Source organism: Excalfactoria chinensis, chromosome 4, assembly GCF_039878825.1.
Source record: "Excalfactoria chinensis isolate bCotChi1 chromosome 4, bCotChi1.hap2, whole genome shotgun sequence".
In the NCBI taxonomy this organism is placed as follows: domain Eukaryota; kingdom Metazoa; phylum Chordata; class Aves; order Galliformes; family Phasianidae; genus Excalfactoria; species Excalfactoria chinensis.
In genome coordinates, this window is record NC_092828.1 from 52,653,289 (window position 1) to 52,668,409 (window position 15,121).

Genomic DNA, 15,121 nt, shown 5'->3' on the forward strand with positions numbered 1-15,121 from the left:
TGCTTACAGAAGTAATAGCATCCCTTCAGAATACTCATTACAAGCAACAAAATTCAGCAACACAAAAGACAAAATATATCAAGTGGTTACTCTAAATCCCCTGAGATTTCTGAAATTAATTTGTCTCAGATTGTACCTTCAAAACCACAAAACTAGGAACCTTCAGTCCCTCCAAACATTGTTTCCTTATTTTTCACTTTGAGTTCTTTCAGCTTTTTTTTCTTTTTAATATATTATTATTTATTGATTTTATATATATATATATATATATGTGTGTGTGTGTGTGTGTGTGTATAAAACTGTCAATACTCAGTACTAGAAACAAAATGCTACTACAGTAACTGCAAAATCTACAGTGGATTTCAGTATTCTGTATATCTGTTGCTCTGATTAGGAAGAAATAGTAAAATTCTAATAGAGTTTGATCAGAATGTGAATGAGAATAGTAGCAGGCTGATTGAGGTGACTAAATGGAGATTTAAAAACAGTGCAGAGAGGAAAATGTGTTGAGAAGGCCATGAACATGAGAATTACATAAGATTCCTCACAGAAACAAGTGACCGATGTGAACTGAGGTTATTTTTTTATAATCTGCATTTAAATCTTGCTGAGCAAGATGTAATAATACAAAACGTTTGGAATGCAAAAGTGCAGAAGTATGCAACAATTTTTGTGCAAGAAATCAAGGAAACTAGCACTGAGCTACTACCAAAGACCATCCTTGTGAACTCATGGAGAGGGAAAATGAAAATAAAGGGGTAAGTAAAATTAGAATGAGAGCTAAATATTATTTCTTAAAAGAAAATTCTTGATCTTATGACAAGTACAAATGGGATCCTGAACAGAACCTAATCTCATATGGGAAGATACAAATGCAGCTACATTCCAAATGAAAACAATGTGATCATATATGAGCTTTCTGTTTTTACAAATCTTGTGCCACAATAAAATATATACAAATACACGATTATATCCTTCATCAGTGACATATCTCTAAATGATGTCACTGCTGTGGGAGGAAAAGCTGATGAGATTAAAGATGACTTATAGCAGGGTGACATTCAGACTGTGATTAATATTGGTTCTCCTTCAAACATCAGCTGTAAATAAGAAAAATAATGAAAACCCAAGCATGGAATTTCTGTGCATGATACTGGCATTTATGTGTGCTGAGGAACAATCAAAGTCAGTTTGAAGGGAAAAGAAATATGGACAAAGTATCTAGACTGAAATCTGAACCTAAATAAATAGAGGTAAACTGTGAAAATTTTACCTTCTTTACTTTGATAAATGTTAATCTTTTAGTATTACTTAACTACAATTAGTATTCTGTAGCTGAAAATGTGCTTCATCAAATTGTGTTGTCGTGCTCTTTGTAGTTGTTTTTAATTTCCATAAAAGAAAATAGGAAATATTGTCTACAGAGTGACCTATGTAATAGTTGCTACTAAGGCATTACAATTCCTCACTCTTAAGTTGTGTATGATCTCTTTTGCTCCTATTTCTCCATCTGTCCTATTCATTCCCCCTTAACACACACTCTTCTATTGTAAATCAAGAGTTAGGACTCTGTGCAGAGAAATTTGCTATATCTACACTTTCCTGTTATATGATCAATGTATATCTACAAATTCTCACTTAAAAAAACACCCTGAAATTCTAGAATTTTAGGTTTCCAAATGCAATGACTTAGATTACAACATAAGATTACGTGTAAGCAAAATCAACATTTTAAAGTTCAACTTTCCAATTATTAGTTTCTACCTTCTGTGCAAAACTTTCTGAAAGGTGCAGTTTCATCTGAAATTTATAGAAAAGAGATCTGAGTTTTTAAATAGATTATTTTCTTTAAATGCATATTGTAAATTAGAAAAACATATGCATCCATTATGACAGCAAGTGGATATAGAGAACAGAATTATTTATTAATGACAAGGATCTGCCTCCTCATGTGACATGTTTCTTCCCCCCACAGAACAGCTTTTATTAAGGACCTATGTTGCAGGTAAAGAATTAATGCAGTGCTACCAAAACTGATCTTTTGATGTCCCTTTCCCTTTGCTCTTCTCTTTCCAGGATTAAACATGCTGGAAGAGAAGGCAGACATTATAATCAGCTCTGTAACCATGAAATAAAATTCTATCAACTGCTTAATCCAAACGTGTGCCAAGTAAAGGGCTTGATACTGTTAACAGCAACAAAAAAATCCATTCCACTGTTTTCTCCTTCCATTCACAATCCAAGTCCAGTACTTTTTAAATAAACTGAATGTGTTTAAACAAGAAGTGATTCAGAAAAAGACAACTAGTTTGTCTTTTCAGCAGGTTTATTGAACAGAATTGACTGATTAAGATATATGTCAGCCAAAGCCAATGCTATAAATTGTTTGGGACCTTCTACTTTGGAATACAGTGTTAAATATTCAGATTATTCCTTTTTGGTAGCACTGAGCTTTATTCAGTGATCTCTCAGGATTAAGTCTGGGGGCTTCTCCTCCCTTTAGTCATCTGATGCTTTCCTGATACTTGTTCCCTTGGGATTTCTGCTTTTCTGAGAAAGAGTACTTCTTGGATAGTTATCATTACAGTAATCTACTACCTATCACATCCTGGTTCACAGCTTCCTGAATGTCTCCAGGGCTATAAATAGACTTGTTATGTGTCACTCCTCCTTATCTGAGGATTTTAATCTGTAAGTGTATTTCATATTGCCTGATGAAAACTGGAATTGTCTCGTTGTACTGGAAGTGTGAATGCCCCTTTTTTAAACAGATGTCATCTCACATACTTGTCTGCCTGATTAACAAATCTCCCTGTTCTGTCTTCAAAGTGATAACTAACCCTGAGTATACAGTTTAATTTAGAGTTAAATGACTCTGCTGAACATAGTGCCTATCTATACAGTAATACTTTATAGTAATATGTAAGAAGGATCACCATGTTGATTTTTGAAATTTCATTGAAATCACAGTTTATACTAAGCTAACTCTAGTCTGATATGCGTTTAACAACAACTAGCACTCAAATAGCCTAAGAATGTCTAAATGGACACATTTTATGGAATTCAGTTGTGGTTGACTGTCACAATAATGTTTGTTAGCTGTGCATGACAGCATGTTTCTACAGTGAGTTGACTAGAGAGAATACCATGACATTACCACACACTACGTCTTTTGTGTGCTCTAATAAATATTGTGGATATTAGTATGAGTTATGCTGTGAGCGTGCTAAAAGCACAGCAGTAAAGGCTGTAAATCTGTCTTTCCAATTTTAAAGTCTTACAAGTAATTTCCACAAGAGTGAGAATCCCCAACACCTGTTGCTAGTGAAAGACATCTAAGGTACTTGACAGAACAATAGTCACCGACTGCATTACTGTGGTTTGGCTAATTCTCACATGACCTAAGGTAGAATCAAAACCATCTATGTACTACTAGCATTTTTAGACATAGACATTTGGCAAAGTCTTTTATGGTGACAGCTTTCTCTGCTCTTACCAGAACAAATTAACAACTGGAAGTAGTACTCTGGAAAAAAGGCAACGTAGGAAAGGTTCTTTATCTCCTCTGGGGAGATTCCTTAAACTGGCAGGCCAGTTATCTTGTCTTGACGAACACTTTTTAATCTTCACAGAGACAACAGTTCTTTGGGAGAGGAATGGCAGAAGTTCTTGTTTCTATATGAATAAGAACTACAAAACTAAGCTTTATAAAATACAATGTGTATTACAAGGAGACTGAGAACCATCTAATGCATGCATTGTAAGGATAGATTTGTATTACCTGGAGCAGATGAAGCACTAAATTTCACAGAAAACTTCCCTGTGAAAAACACCTTTTCCTGGCCTCCGGTTGGAATACATATGCAAAAGAAAGCACATCAGTTGTAAACAGACCTCTAAGAACATTTGTCTGGAAAAACAATCGTAGAGTTATTAAGAAGTATAATTTATACTGGTATACTTTCCTGACTTAGTTTGCATAAGCCAAGTAAATGTCCAAGAACAGATGACAAATTCTCTTCCATGAAGCAATCCTACTTGAATATTTGGATAGAAAAGGACATGCCAGTGTGAATTCAGATGTAATAAGGATATTATATATTTCCATTGCTACTTTTTCACCATCTTATCATATGAGAAGAATCCCCAGGTATAGCATTAAAGATGTTCCTATAAATAAATTCATAAAAATATATTGCCTATAGTAGCACTAGGTACACGAAAGAAGCAGTCTGCTACAACTAGGAGCAAAGTGTTAATATAAATAGCTGAAGTACCTTATTTTTCTGTTATTGTTTTGTTCAAAATAAGAGTCAGAGGTGAGTAGGTTTAATGTTTATAGACCTTTTGAAAAAGAAGATGTGGGCACTTACACATAATTTATAGCTGTTCTGGACTTAAATTATTTACAGGCATTTTTAATAGAACAAATATAATTTATCTTTTGCCTGACCTTCTCTCATGAATTTCATGTTTGTGTCAAATTGAGCTTTATCTCAGATTAAACAGCATTGGTTTTGCCAGCACAGCTTTTTGGAACTGTGAAAGGAACACTCTGCTGGATCCCTTCTTCTAAGATTTCCTCTCATTGCATGAAAAGTTCAAGTTGATAATAACATATCAACATGTATGATGACAGATCATAGCTCTAATATTTTAGTCCTCAGAGGATACTGCAGACAACTGAAGATATGCCACACTTAATCAGAGGTTTTCCTTAAGCTCCTGAACTTGACACACTAATAATTTTCTGTAGGTGAAAATTATCTTTTTCTGTTAATAATTAGTTTACATTTAACTTTACACTAAAAGCCATGTAACAATATCTGTTTCTGCTAGTAAGGAACTGTTTAAAAACTGTATTCTAATTATGATTATTTTGCTTAGGGGCTGACCCTGTATCTGTACAATAACTCCTTGATGTCCCTGGAACAATACTCTTCTAGGGAAGTCACTTTAATATTAGACTCAAATCACTGTCTGAAGTACAGAGCATTGATTTAAGTCAGGAAGATGTTTACCTCTTCCAGGGACTGGCTTGGAGCCTTTATTCTCACCAGAGACCAAATAAAATAAACCCTGGAGGCATGGGAGTTTATAAAAAAAACAGTTTGCTCTCCACATTCCTTTGCATTGCCATCAAAATGCATCTGATTTCCCAGATGGTTAACTTTATGCTCAATTTGCATGTTGGAACTTGGGTGAGTTTTTGGTTTTTTTTCTGTCTGTTAAAAGGGTGACCTTCAGTTTCTCCCACAACTACATGTTCATAAGTTACTAATTGAATACATCCTCCCTTAATTTCATGCATTTCTTAGTCTCTTCTCCAAAATTAAATTCGAAGTCATTGTTTTCCATAAAATCACAACAGAAGTTCCAATAAGTAGCTGGGTATCTTTTTCTATGCTGATCAGATCACACTTCATGAGATTTGTCATCTGTATCATTACACAAAGAAGCTCCCTAGGGCTTATTTCTTTCACCGTGGTTGAACATAAGCTTTCTCTGCCCTCTGTCAACTGCTAGCTTTTGTCTCCATAAACCTATATTAAATACAATTGAAAAATACAGGTAACCAAGAAATTAATCACTTGTAAAATGTACTTGTCTGATTTTGAAGGCTTCTAGTCAATGACACGTATTTATTAAAAACTCTCAAATGCTTATAATATCTATTATATATGTGCAATTATGACACCAAGAGGTGTTATGAGCTTTTATTAGAACTGAATTCCTTTAAACAGGAATTTATTTTCTTGACATGCAGATGCAGGGATGTAGTAGACTGCTTGTCGTAGTTGTGCATTTATTCTCCTGATACATTTCACTTAAACAATTACAAGTTGTTTTTTCATCATTCTAGTACAGAAGTATTCATTCTCTAGTCTTCTTGTGTTATTTTATCTTAGATTGAACATTACCTCAAACCTTGTGCTTTGAGGTTCAGGGTTATTTATAACCCATGCTGGACATTTTATATTTTAAGTTGCTCATTTGTGCACAATCCCATGAATTCCCTTCATACCTGTCACAATCTCATTGTGAGACTTCAACAATTTCAGCTCATTAAACAGATCCAGTCAGGGCTCCAGAACATGCTTTTAAACTTGATTATTTTCATTCATGTTGCCTGAATTACTCCAACTATCACTTGAGCTTAGTCAAAATAATTTTCAACAACTTTTTATTTTCATTTCATGTCAGAATTCATTCACATTCCCAGCTTCCCTACTTCATTTTTTTTGTCTTTAGTTTGTTGTCACATTTTGCTCCACAGATTTTATAATCCAATATGTAGTCTAAATTCCTGTGAAGTTACTTAAGTAAAACTAACTAAAAGACAAGTTTCAGAAAGACTGCAGAAAGACTGCAGAAAGAAAGGAAGTATTGAGTAGTTCTGACACTGTCAGTTCAAAGTTTAGGTTTATTAGTTTGGTCAGAAGCTAGAAGATTGAACGTTCTCTTTTTTGCCCGTTTTGACAATAATGCTTTGAATTCCTTTCAAACAAGTCTTGCACCATCACCTTAAGTCTACTGCTTGTTTAGCAACACTCTAAATATCAAGCAAGCTTTATGGGTCTATGAATTCCTCTCCAACTAGGTTCAATTCATAAATAATCTAGTCACCAACACAACACTGGATTATTTTCAGGTCTGTTTCCTACTGTCTGCACTTCATGGAGCCTGCTCAAAAGGTTCAAGAACACATCTAATTCAGGCATTCTTTATCAGTGATAATTGAGTAATTGAACATGTGTCTGTGAAATAAGTTTTTGTTAAATAAGAAAATATGAAGTTTCGTTAGTTTTTTCAGATCCCATCAAGGAACGTGAAGTCTAAATACTTTTCCAAAGATCAACACTGTTCAAGGTGTTTGTTAGAGTGGAGGGTGGGAGGTGTGATGTCCCAGATAAGTGGGAAGGAAGAGCTACAGCCTTGACTCTTAGATCACACATAACAACATTAGATGCAAATCAGTTAAAAAATGTATACGTGTATTGTCCTTGACAATAGCCAGCAGTTGATTCACAGGAAACAGTAGTCAGAATGAGTATTTGCTTAACTTTTATGCAGAAAGTGCCTCGCTGATAGAATTAATTGATTTGGTGTCTTTAAAAGCATGGTCTTGTAGTTGAGAAGGACCTGTTATCTATTAATCAGTCTAATCCCAATCTGTACCTATTTAAAATTGTTGGCAACCCTGTCTGGAGAACAAAAGCAAACAACCCACAAACTCATGCCCTTCACTCTAGATATAATGGAAGTATTTTACAAGAGACAGGCTTAGAATTTTGATTCATCAGTAGAAAAGGAAATGGATCAAATAACTCATCACATACATAAACATAAGTGATGATAATTCATATATAAATTAACAGTCATTTTTTTAGTTCCATAGATTCCTCTTAAGTATAAGAAATCTGAAATATGCTGAAATGCTCTTGAAATATTCTACTGCTCTTTGAGTTATTAGGGGAAAGATTGAAACCAATACTGATGGTCAGTTGAATTGTAAGCCCTTGTCATATGTTTTTAGCTCAATAGGCAAGACTTCCCTTACAATACACTCCTACAGGGAAGCCTTCAGGGACCAGAAGAACCTACAGGTGAAAGCCAGCATCGCCAGTCTGCCCAACAGAGAAATGCAGGAACGTAGCCTGAGATTAAAGTTCATAGGAATTACTGAGTGCAGCTAAAACTTGACTTAAATTGTGACAATGGCAAATTGACTGAGACCAATTTAAGGCCTCGCTGCTCTCTACTGAAAAGTCAAAGCAACAAAAAAAATCTGCCCCAAAGGAAGCATAACTTCATTAACAGGTGAAGAACAGTTATTTTCCTTAACAAGTAGCAGAGGTGGGAGCACATGTCCACTGGGAACCATAACTATCAGAGGTAAAACTCATGTATTACTGCCAGTGGAATAAAACACTGGTCATGGGTAATCACTTCAAACAGGTGTTCAGCATTCTGCTGTGTTTGTGCAAACGAGTCCTGCCTTCTGCACGTATTGAGTCTGATGGGAAATCGGTAAGCAAACTCTGCTGACTTTGCAATAGGAACATTTCATTACTTCATATGGGAACAGGTAGACAGAAGTGACAAAGATCTATAATACATTTTAAATTTACCATTGTAGCAGTGCTTAAAAGCAATTAGAAGGGAAAGCTAATTTCTGGTAAAGTCAGGGAAAATAAAAGGGAACTAAAAAGTAGTCTTTGAACTGAATGAGGTTAATAGCAGAACTAAGATTTAAAAATGGCTTTTGTTTATATATATATATATATTTGTTTGTTTGCAAAATAATCAACCATACAAAATGTTAAGGAAAAATGCACTTATTTTTTCTGAAGTACTGGAAGGCTACGTACTGAAAAAAATAAACCATAATTAATGTATTAGAATCAAGTAATTGTGATTTGCAGGAACAAGAGGAAAAACACTAAAAAACAAAAACCCAACACACTAGCAGTGATCTGTGATCAAAATACATTAGCATCCAAAACAGTAAACAAGCGCGTCATAATATTGTTAAATATTTTTATAATAATCATTTAATAATTAAGAGTTGCTAATATACAAGATGTAGTTAAAAGTACAGACATTTGTCAACTGAAGAGCTAAATGCAATAATAAGTTTTTTACCACTGAACTCATTTTTCTTTCATTGCTTTGTTCATTTGAGATCCTTTTTTGTTGTTTGTTTCAAAATGTGTCTATATGTAGGGACTAATACTTTACTGGAAGACTGCCTCTAAACCCATTAAAGCTTAGTATATAGATGGTTTTCTAGCAAATCTTTGTTATACTGAATTTTAATGAACATACATTCAGCTGCAGCTTTGCTCAAACAGCAGAAGAAAACTAGATTTGATTTTAAGACAAACTACAGGAATTGTATTAATCTAACTCAAACAGTGAAGGGCAGTAACTTAGCTCTTATTTAAGCGCTGTATATTTACATACTGTATCACATAGCTGATGGAATTCAAAGTGTTAAAATTGACATGCAGAGTTTTGGTCACTCAAGTCGAAAATAAGACCTTGTTAAACTGATTAGAACTAGTTTTGACTTGCTGCTTTTGTAAGATTATTTTAAATAATCAAATCACATACCTGATCTACTCTCTGGAATACCATAAATCCACAAGGAATGGAGTCAAGTAGTGATAATGTTAATACAGGCACATCCAAGCATCAGACATTGTATAGGTTGTAATTGCTAGAAAAATTCATAATGAAATAATACAGGAAAAGCATCTCTCCTCACAAGTATCTAAAAGATTAGATTGCATTGAGCTTGTAACATCTCTCAGTACATGAAATGTCTTAATCAAAACCACATTAGGTGTAGTTGTCTTGGTTTCCCTTTCATCAACCCCAGATTTCAAGTTTGCCTAAGAAGCATTTGACACTTTGAAGATGTATCCTTTACCTGCACATAGCTTTCCAACCTAAGTGGAAAGGAAAGCTATTTATTTCTGTGCTTTATTTTTATTTTTATCTTTTAATTGGTCCTTGGAGGGGTATAATACACCCAGATGGACTTTACAAGAATGACAAAAGGAACGGTCACCCAGTACATATCACTGAATGGGTGAGATTGGAAAGGACCTTAAAAACCATCAAGCTCTGACTCTTCTGCTGTTGGTAAGGTTGACAACCACTAAATCAGGCTACACCACCATAGCTCAAAACATTTAGTTTGTAACTTACCAAGGGTTAACTCATTCTGTGCTTTAAGATGCACAAAATAGGTTACAAATTTCTGGTAATAATTGACTCTTTAAAGTCATAAGCATGATTTGACCACTTGTCTTGCAGTGTAGTCTGACATTGTCACAATAATCATGTGTGTACTACACTGAGCAGAAAATATTTTGTGGGGTTTATCAGTATCCAGGAAGGTGAAAGAAAACGCAAACACTCCTGATGAACATTTAAAAAAAAAAAAAAGCTTGTCAACAAGACTAATAGGCTGGTGAAGGTTCAAAAGTTTCAACCTTTAAAAACACCTCATATTTTTGACATCTTAAAGTATCCACCTTTGTTTCTGCAAGTCCAGCATGGGATGAAAAGGCCTAGTACTTTGCCCTTGGGACCATCCACTCACTTTCTTAATTCTCTTGTCTCAAATTCTGCAGATGTCCTTGCAAATCAAGAAAGAAGCACATATTTCTTTCCTGTTTTTTTTTTTTTTCTTCTTTGTTTTTATTTTTTTTCCTGCCAGTTGTGAAGAAATAACTTTCAATAAGTGACTTTCAGCCAAATTATTGGCAACAAATATTTCAAACAGCAAAGAATGAGGGCAAATACAACATATTTTCCTCTCAATACAGCAATCCATTTTTATGCAATCTCTATGATCTCTATTAAGAACATGCTTTGAAAAATGCTTAGTCATCTGAGATTAAAACTGACAATGTAGAACCAAGCACTGTACTGAACTGTAATATCAGAAAATTACAAGTCCAACATTACTAATAGATGCTGAAAAAATTGTACATTAACACTGACTGCAATTCCACTTCTATGCTACACTTAGATGGGGAAAGACTATATTTTTCAAACACCAACTTATCTTAATTTCAGTAATTGGGTTCTTTAATATTATTTCTTCATCTTCTGCGTAGTTTCTGTCACTGATTATCTAACAAAAATCACTCTCAATGCTAGTCTTCGGTACGTCACAATGATGAAATTTCCTTACACTGTGTTAAACAGTACATCCCAGTTCAATACAAGAGAGCAGGCCAAAATAGGGGGGGATACACTCACTCTTCCCCCTTATCTATTCCCATTGCCCATCATTCTCTCTCCCCCAAAATATCCTCTCAACAGTAAAAAGAAACAAAAAAAAACAAGACATAACTAAAAAACTTCTCAAGTACATTTAAAATTGATTGAGGTGCTGGTGGTAGTACAGTATATACGAGTGCCAGATGGAAAATTCCACTTGACAAAGAGCATCAGCTTAGAGAGCTTTGCTCATTATTTCTGAAACAAACTTTACTATTTTTTCCTCTTCAGTGTTATAACTTACTTCATTCATCCTAATCAGCTTGTTTTCTAGGTGATCCTAAAAAGCTAGACAAAGCCTGGGGGAAAGATCAGCCTGTCATGATAGGAAGTGGAAGCATTTTTGGCAGCTAGATCTTGAATTACTAAACACAGTGAATTTGACTTAATGACTCAAGTTATTTGTTAAACTTTTGCCAGGAGTTAGAATGCAAATAAAGTACAAGACCTTATTTCTAAGGATTATTTGCTACTAAGTTAAAGAAGAAATTTTGTCCTGGGAGATCTTACTACTTCACAGTGCTGTGGTAGACTTTGAGTACTTTATCATGCAGATAATTTATTTGTTTTAGAAAAGCTTTACTTCAAGTTTAGCAAAGAACTGGTGTAATTTTAAATTAAAGTCACATGTTCATGGTATTAATCTTTTACATATCACAATAATGTGTAATAATCTTTTCAAATATTTGCCATCACATAGAGAAAAGGTGGCTGCCCAAATTTGCCTAAAAGTACAGACAGCATAAGAATAATGGCTGCATACTTCATACTTAAGAACATAGGATATACTTTGATATCAATATATCAATGAAACCACACTTTTTATTAGAAGGTAAATGTGAGTTCAGAGGACTGCAGTTATCTTTAACACTCGTGTAAGTGATAGCCCAATATATATTCTGAAGAATGATACCATTTTCTGCAATTAAAACCAAGAGGTAGCACAATTAATTAGCTAAGCTAAACTCACACAGAGATGCAGCTGCCAGTCCTTCAGTATGTTCTTACAGTTCAGTAACACACAGCTTAGGAAAAAAAAAAAAAATTGTAAAAGGCAACCTTTGAGGCATCTCCAGTGAAGTCCTCTCATTATATGATACATAAAAAACTGCTTGGAGATCCCCAGTCTGTCCCACTCCACCCAATATCACTGATAATGGGGATGTTGACTCAGCATATGACAAGAAGTAGTGAAAACCAAACAGTTTGGTGACCACACCTTTATGCCATAGGATAATGTTTCAGACAAGAAATTGAAATAAAGCTTCTGCTGCCATTCATCTGTCTTTTGAACATTAATGGGCTAACCAAGGCTGTCTTGTAAATTTATTTCAAATCTGAATTACCAAAATTAAGACATGTTACAATGACTTATTCTTTTCCAGTTCAAAGTTGGGCTTTGTTCCTTAAGCTTAGGAAATATTGCTTTCCAAGCATGGCCTACCCAAGGACTACACATCCTTCTTATGTATGTAAAATTGTATGAACAATTTTGTTACTCTACACTGGAGAAGAACAAATGGTTTCTTCTTCTGCCTTCCTCAGAGTGCCAGACAGTGTATTGCAGATCTTGAACAATCACCAGTAGCATTTTTAGGATGACAGATGGAATTGTCATTATTTCTATAAATATTTAAAGTATCTTAAGTAATTTCCATGAATATTTTTCTGCTTTATAAATACTTAAGTTAATTCACTACCTTAGTTGCCTGTAATGACCATAGAAAGTAAAATAAGGAATCAGTATATCTCCCAAATAGGAAAGAACTGTAGCTCTTGTTTTCCTACATGCTTTAATTATACATATGAAAAGCCCACACAGAGATATATTTACCTCATCACCAGAACACTTTACACTGACAAACATAGCATAGATTCACTGATGCAGCATAAAGTGAGTTCAGACTTTTGAAGTCTGGTGACTGGCTGAAGCTGTAGTGTCTGTGAAGTTATGCCACACATGCAATTGAGTTTTGGGAATTTCAGAGTCTGCACTGGTGTTTCGTTATGGCAGAAGACAGAAGGCTATAGCCAACTGACTAAATTAGATACCCATATGGCATTTCTGAGTGACCTAGTGGCCACATGTTCATTCTACTGTGGAACAGGCTGTAGCTATTTCAGAAAGCAGAATTTAAGATGATCCTGTACCATACTGGCACTATGGCAAAGTCAGGGTTTACAGTCCATATTGGTTAGGGTATAGATTCTACATGTGTTCCTGGAGATTTGCTACTTATTCAATCAGTGACACTGCTACAGCAATTCATAAAGCTAGACTGAAATGACATCTGTTCAAAAAAGAGACTTGTAAAGAAAAGTGAAAGCATAGTTTTTGAACCAAGGTTGCTTCTGAGTCTGCTTTACAGCACAGTCCTTAGCTTTAAATGGAGACAATTTCCTGCAAGGTTTTAAATGCACATCAACGTGTTGTTGAAGTATGAGCTAAGCAAAACATGTTACGTCAGACCCAAGGTACAACCTATTATCACTGTCTGAGTTTCCAGGCCTGCCCTTGCATATGATTAAAGCGTTCAAACTTGGAGAAGAGGGGCAATGCAACATTGCAGATAAGAGATATCCCCATATGAAATGGGGAAGAGAGGGGATATACATGGCAGAAACAGCTCTGAGGACTTAGGTTTATTAGACACCTCTCTCTCTTTTATTATTTATTTTTTTTATTTTTTTATTGAAAGCTAATTGCCATAGAAAGGTAGATGGCTAAGATAGCTAGGCCTTACAACTCTTTTACTTTCAGATTTCTTAGAAAGCATCCACAGTGATAGAAGACTTTGGCTAAAAACTTTTTAACTTTTACCTTTTAACTGGTAAAAGAACAGTTTCTCAAATAAGTTTTTTTTTTTGTTTGTTTGTTTTGTTTTCTCAGGGATTTGTGTGATGCATTTGTTTGAGGTTTTCCTCCTCTCAGCTCCACGGATGGCTTCTGTTCCTCAGATCAGAGGAAAAATAGCAGTCCCAAGCATTCCCAAAGAAAAAAGCCTCAGCAAGCTACTGAGTCCAAGATTTTTGTTTACTGAATATACATAGATGTGGAAATGAGCAGCTGAAACAAACAGGCTAATATAACAAAAAAGTTAATTACATTTGAAGAGATAGGATAAGGAAATTCATTTATGAGCATATATAAAAACTTAGTTCTAATTAATTTATAGCTGCTTTTGTAATAAATTAACATGGTTGCACAAGAAAAGCTGTCTATTATTAGTCTAAACACCCATGTATACCATACCTAGCTTTCAGCTGTTGCTGTGAAAGTAGAAATGTGTCTGTAAGATGAAAATAATACAAAGAAGGTAAAAATACAATAAAGATGGTGATAAATATCCAAAAGGTTATCCATAGGAAAAACTCACCAGTACAGAAGCCTTCAGTCTGGCTGGAAAACACTGAGGCAATCTCCAAGAAATGCTACCAGAGGGGTGGTCAGCCTTTAAATGAAGTCTAGAAGAGGTGGAGTCAAGCACCCCTTCTGGGAGCACAGCTGAATTACCCCCACCTGTGCTCCCACAGCTGACCCAACACTTGCCTCAGCTGATTAATCAGAGGTTTAGGCTGTGATTACCAGTTTCGCATACAGAGTCTCACTCCAACTTATAGGAGGGAGAGGAGGTTCTTTTAATGTATGAATACCCAACACAAGATCAAGACACAATGGGTCAAATGTTATCCCAACCAGTTTATTACAAATCATAGTCATTTAGGGAGATGGTGGAGGGAAGACAGCTGATAGAAAATATAGAAAATAAAAGCAATGAGTCCTTGTAGAAAGGAAGAGCGATAGTCACCACCATGAGTGCAGTGTGGTTCATAGTTTAGATGCTGATCTTCTGTAGAGATGGGTCATTAATCTTCAGTATTGTTGGGTCATCAGAGGTTGTTTTTCAATTGACAACAATGACAACTTTTTTCCAACAATGCTACAAAGTTATTTATAAGTCCAGGGTGGTTAAATCAGCTCCTTTTGGAGTAACAGCTTCTGGCATTTGGATCTCAGCAAGAACACATTTTGTTCCCATCTTCCGGGCCTTGCCAGAGAATAAGAGAGAGCAGGGAGGCAGCCACTTATATCTTGCCTTCACAGGATACAATGGTATTACCCCCCATCTCCCCTACTAAGATGGAGTTATTTGGTCACAGGACAGATCTTCTGTCAGTAAACATTCTCTTCCAAAGGCAAACAGCTCCAAAGAAATGCTTTCAAGTGTAAAACTGTCCACAGAGTGATGCTGACTGACACACAGAAACACCCACCTCTCACCTCTTATCACAAGAAACATGTAAGAAAGCTTTGAGCTGG

General features: G+C 35.2%; 1 long non-coding RNA gene across 1 annotated transcript in view; it reads right to left on the reverse strand.

Annotated features, from left to right (window-relative positions):
• The window catches only part of LOC140251868 (uncharacterized), a 28,402-nt gene extending 14,158 nt beyond the window's left edge, over positions 1-14,244 (reverse strand). The window contains exon 1 of the long non-coding RNA XR_011903479.1: positions 14,178-14,244. This is a non-coding gene — a long non-coding RNA (uncharacterized lncRNA). The remainder of the gene's footprint in view (positions 1-14,177) is intronic.
• Positions 14,245-15,121: the final 877 nt, after the last annotated feature.